We start from the raw sequence: 6,000 nt of genomic DNA, 5'->3' as shown, positions 1-6,000 counted from the left end.
AGGTACTATGTCAATATTTGTTACCACCTATAGATATTAATTTTTTTTTTTGATAAACCAATAAATTCAAAAATATTGAGAAAATAATAAATATCTTCGAAAAATCGTAATTGAAAATTTTTTAACTGATCAAATAAAAATTAATATTCAAAAAATTGAATAAGTAAAGGAATATTCTTCATCGTTTCTAATTAGTTTTCAACGGTATATACATACATAAGGAAAGTACCAAACTTAAATTACATTAATGAGGTGTATTTTTGTTAAGGAAACGCGTATGCTTTGAAAAAAAAAAAAACAGAATTAGCAGAATTTTTTTCTTAAAAAAAAAAATGCTGGCAGAATTTTGAAAAGCAGAATTTTAAAAAGCAGAATTTTGAAAGACAGAATAAAAAAAAACCAGAATTTTGAAAAACAGATTTTTCTTGAAAAAAAAAACAGAGTTTTGAAAACCAGAATTTTGAAGCCAGAATTTTGACCCGCTCCCAAAAAGTTTCGTTGAAATCGAATAAGCAGTTTCGGAGATAATCGGATTTGAAAAAAAAAACGGTTCTATAATGATTTTCAAAAAAAAAAAAATGTTTTCATTAAAAGATAACTTAAAACTAGCATTTGAATTTTGTAAACAAAATCGTTAGAGCCGTTTTCGAGATATTTCAATTTTACTAAAATCGGTAGATATATGACAAGTACCGTTATTTTTGGTCCAAACAAATTAATTCTAAAAAACCCCTCTGGAGAGTCGCCAAATAACGCTACATACCAAGTTTGACATTAATCGGTCTATCCGTTTAGGCTGTAGCTCCTCATACAGACAGACAGACGGACTTCCGCGACCCACTTTTTTGGCATTACCAAGCCTGTAAGAACGTTAGAAGTGTAGAACGCTCCCAACCTTAAAACAGACTGCATGAATAAACTTCCAATTTTCGACTGGGAAGACTTGCGGTTTTCAAAAGTAGACGTTTATATATCTACCTTCAATTTGAAATAAAACTCGCCATCTAACCTTGATACCTAGGTACAAAAGATTCGCAGCATTTTCGTTTACTGAGTTATTTGTAGGTACGTTTACATATAATTTGGGTCTTTCTTCAGAAACTATCAAGATTTTTCTAATAATATCATTTTGTCGGTATTTAAATTTTAATGATTTTAATTTTGATTTTATTGCCAAAAAAATTTTGAACTCATCGACAAACATACCAAACAACACGACTTTATGAAGAAACTCGATTTTATCGCTTTTAATCTTAAAACAGGCTGCAATTTGAGACTGGACAACCTTTGACCCGGAAAACCTCTGAATTTGGGAAGAAGATGTTATTACTACCTTTAATTAGACATAGTGCCGGTTTAAGCACTACCGGCGCCCCTGGGCAAGATCGCAAGTGGCGAAAAAAAAAACCATTTTAAAACAATTTTTTAACATCACGAAAAAAAGCAATAGCAGATTATGTCTTACCTCTCATACTGCACCAAATCCTTACGTAAATACAACGAAAAAATTCGTTGAGCCACCGAAAATTTAATTAATTTTCAACCGATGAAAAATTTAATTGGCTCAACGAAATGGCTTTCATTCGTTAAATGAAGAACTTCATCAATTAACGAAAACTGTCGTATTTTAATGAAATTTTTCATAAAAATTTTTAATCGAGAATTAATGAATTTTCACATAACTTTACGAAATTTTTTCATCGATTAACGTAAAATTTAACTGACCACTGTGATATTTATCGTTAGTCAATGTATTTCTTGATTAGTTTATGTTAGGAATTTTCGTAAGCTTACGAATTTTTTCGTTAATTTTATGAAAATGTTAATTAAATTACGAAAAAATATTCGTTAGCTAACGAAACTTTTCGTTGTATTAATTATTTTTTTTTATTAGATTATACTTACATTCTTTTCGTTGACTTACGAATTTTTACTTGCGATAATAGGTACTATATATCAAGTTATGCATTCGTACAAAAAAAAAAAAGTTGAGATAACATTTTTCCATGACATTACGATGGTACACAATGCCAAAAAAGTGTCTGTCTGTCTGTCTGTCTGTATAAGGACATGTAGCTTTATTTGGCGACTCTCCAGAGGGGTTTTTGGAATTAATTTTTTTGGACCAAATGACAAGTCATATACCGATTTTAGTAAAATTGAAATATCTCGAAAACGGCTCCAACGATTTTGTTTAAAAAATTTAAATGTTAGTTTTAAGCTAAAGTCTATCTTTCAATGAAAAAAAAAATTTTTTGAAAATCATTATTAACGGTACCTGCCATAGAACCGTTTTTTTTAAATCCGATTATCTCCGAAACTGCTTATTCGATTTCATCGAAACTTTTTGTGAAGAAGCATTTATATAATTTAAATATAAACCAAAAATAAAATTTCCAAAAAATTAATTTTTGGATTTTTAAAAAAAATTTGAAAATTTGTTTTTGAAAAATCAAATTTTCGAAAACTGGACATTGAATTTTTTTGAAATTTTGTTTTTAGATGTTGATTAGTGATTTCTACAAAATGGCATACTAATTTTATCTTAAAACTTTTTTTTCCAAAAAATTATTTATAAAAAATTTGTTTTTTAAAAAACGGCTCTAACGATTTTGAAATTTTTTTTTCTAAAAATGCATGTTAATATATCAATCAAAACTGCATACTTGTTTTGGAGGGCAATTCAATTTCAGATTTTATTTTATTTTTTTTTAAACGAATTTTATTTTTTTTCCAAATTTAATATAAAAAGTCTTAAAAATTTAAGCAACTTTAACTCTAAGAGCAAGTACGTGCGACCCCAGTCGTGCAATTTATTTTGCGTCGGAATCAGGATGACATCTTTGGAATATCAAAGAAAATATATATTAAGAAAAAAGTTTGTATATTTTAAGAGACAAGAATATTTTTTTTTTTTTAATATAAGAAGAAATAATAGAATGGTACTTACTTTCCATTCCAATCCAATCTTTCAGGACTTAAGTTTGGAAATTTGGTAATTGGTACATTCTATTGATCGTGGTCGGACTCTGAATATCTAGAATGAAAAGATGTAGTTGAATCAAAATCATTGGGAGTCAGTTTACAATTTATCTTACCTATAAAATGCTCGAGTAAATGACCCAAGTTGCTTATTGTTGGCCCAAAATATTCTTCTTATTTATTCCGCGTGATAAGTCTTCGCACTTTTGGTTTTGAATTTAAACTGTTACGACTTCGACTACCAGAAATGCACCCAGGTCTACGTTTTTTTTTTTTTTTTTTTTTTGTAAGGCAACGATTTTTTTTCGTTAACTGATGTATTTTACATAAATGCCAACGTAATACATATTTCATTAGAATTTTCATAAGACAATTATTTATTTTCATAAACTTATAAAGATTTTCGTTAGTTAATGTTGAATTTCATAAGTTAATGAATTTTTTCGTTACTTAATTAAAACTTTGATAAAGTAAGGAAAAAATTCGTATTTTTATTCTTTAAAATGAGTATGAAATTTTTCGTTAAGTGATGAATCTTTTCATTAAATTGGATTTTTTGGCACTTAAAAGGGAGAAAAAGTTTATAAAACGTTTTCATTAATTGATGAAGGTTTTCATATTACGAAAAATTACATATTTTCGTTGAGCCAACGAAAGTTTCGTTGGGCCAACGAAAATGTTGTGTATGAAACGATTTTCGTAATTTTACGAAATTTATTATTTTCAGTGCATATACTTGTTATTGTTAATGCATTTGTGTAAGTTTATTAAAGTACATAAGCTTAACTTAAAAACAATTAAATATTCATGTTATTTAGGCTCAATTGACAAGTTTACCTTTATCTCTGACTTTTTTTGTTTAAAAAACATTTAAAGAGTAGGTACAGTTGGTTTTATTTGAACAATATTTCGTTTCGTCGTTTTCGATTGGAATCACTCAATGATTCAATCATTCTGAAATCCAATAAAAAAGTTTGAATTGCTACCATCCAATTCTGAAATTTAATATCTGTATTGGTGAAAAATCTAATATATTTTTTTTTGTTTTTTCACTAGGAAAATACAAAATTTGCAACAACATATTATTATAAATATTAGGTTTGTTCGTTATGAGCTTTAGGACACTCTGGGTCGCTCCGAATTCGTTGTCAAGCTTTTTTTGTAGCTCCTTTTTCAACCAGAGTTATTTCCTCTGTGTTCGATGTCCACTCTGTATGCACCCTGAATAACTCTGGGTATTTTGTCAGAGCGGAGGAATTCAGAGTTATCAAAATGAAATCAGCTATTTAAGAAAAAAAATTGTTTGGTGTGCGAAAAGTGATTTGTCGTTTGTGGATACAAAATTTGTGTGGTAAATATGAGATTTTTCACGAAATTCATGAAATAAGAAACTAAATAAAGTAAAAAATGTCAAAACAGAAATCAGGTGATGAAACTAAAGCTCTGAGGTGTTCGATGTAAAGTGAAAACATGACATGACTCAGAGTGCCCTGAAGGGGGGAACAACGGACAGACCGGGATTCTGGGTTTTCGGGATTTTGGGTTTTCGGTATTTTGGGTTTTCGGTATTTTGGGTTTTCGGTATTTTGGGTTTTCGGGTTTTTGAGTTTTCGGCATTTAGGGTTTTTTGGATTTTAATCTTTCTGGATTTTGGATTTCGGGATTCTGTCCGTCTCCCTTCTGTGTCTTTATTCATTATTACAGTCTGGATATTCTCCATAAACTATTTTGTCTAGTCGGTATTACAAATTAACTTAAAATTGGGGAAATTTGTTGAAAAAGTAAAATAAAAAAAAAATTGGGACGCCTTTCTGAAAGTCAAAATAAAAAAAACACCGATTGGAAAGACTTCGTTATTTATATAATTTTTGTAAAAGTTCGCCCCTGGGCGACACGGCCCAAGCTGCCCCCCCCCCTAATACCGGCCCTGATTTAACACCAATAACATCTTTTAGTTCTAGGTATGAGTTGCACAATACACTAACACTCCAATCGTGCCAGGATGCGGACGGTAACACCTGTCGTTTTCGTAGCTTACTAATAGCCCTCATTCACTTCCAATTTGAATTTTTCCTTAGATCGATGATTTATGAGTTTATGACTTGTCTATTATAAATTATGAACAATTTGTTTTATGAAAATTAAAAAAATTTGATTTCCTTTGGTTTGGAAATAAATAAATTTTATTTTCGAATCAAACGAGGAACTAAAAATATATTTTTAAAATAGTTGTTTTAAAAAAAAAAACATATACTTTAAAGTTTAAATTGATGTCTAAGTTGGGTAAATTACAAAAAAAAAATTAACTTTTTCTAGGTGGTTTAACCGATCCACATGTTTTATACATTTTTGAAAAGGTCTTTTATCTGAAACTTAAAAGAAATCTAAAATGGGGAAAAAATTTTACTTAGCTAGATTTTTTTCAATGGGTGAAGGTCCGAAAAACCGTTTTAACTCCAGATTTAGGGGTGTGTTATGGAGTTTATAAATAACGTTTCGTAATCAGTGCAACTAGCTCTACAAAACGTGATAAGTCTCCGCTTGGGTATATTTTAAAAACTCGTTGTTTAATATAATTCTATTTTTGTATTGAATTTTTATTTCTTGTAAGAAAATTACATCAAAAGTTTAGCTGATAGTCTCAATAAATCAAATGTTTTTCGCCTTTTGGAAATTTAATAAGACTTGTATTTATATAAATAAGAATTACTGGGTCGCAAGCACTCAATCTAATGATAAAATTTGCTTAAGGTTTGTTAAAGCTTTTTATAACATTTATAGAAGAATAATTTGTATCTATTCAATTTTATCATTTATTTTATTAGAAATGGTAAAAATAGAAATTGAAATGAAAAAAAAAAAAAAAAGAAAACAAATTCTTGACTTTTGTTGAATTAGGTTCTTCGTGTATTGCTTATTTAACTTTAATTTATCGTTTTTCCTACCTATTTATTGAAAGTTAGTTCTCACCTTACGCGACCCATTAAAAATGCCATGGCTTCTTGACACTTTCACCAA

This window comes from Episyrphus balteatus, chromosome 1 (genome assembly GCF_945859705.1).
Source record: "Episyrphus balteatus chromosome 1, idEpiBalt1.1, whole genome shotgun sequence".
Taxonomy (NCBI): Eukaryota; Metazoa; Arthropoda; class Insecta; order Diptera; family Syrphidae; genus Episyrphus; species Episyrphus balteatus.
The sequence above is the reverse complement of the archived record's forward strand: the minus strand, read 5'-3'. Positions refer to the sequence as shown.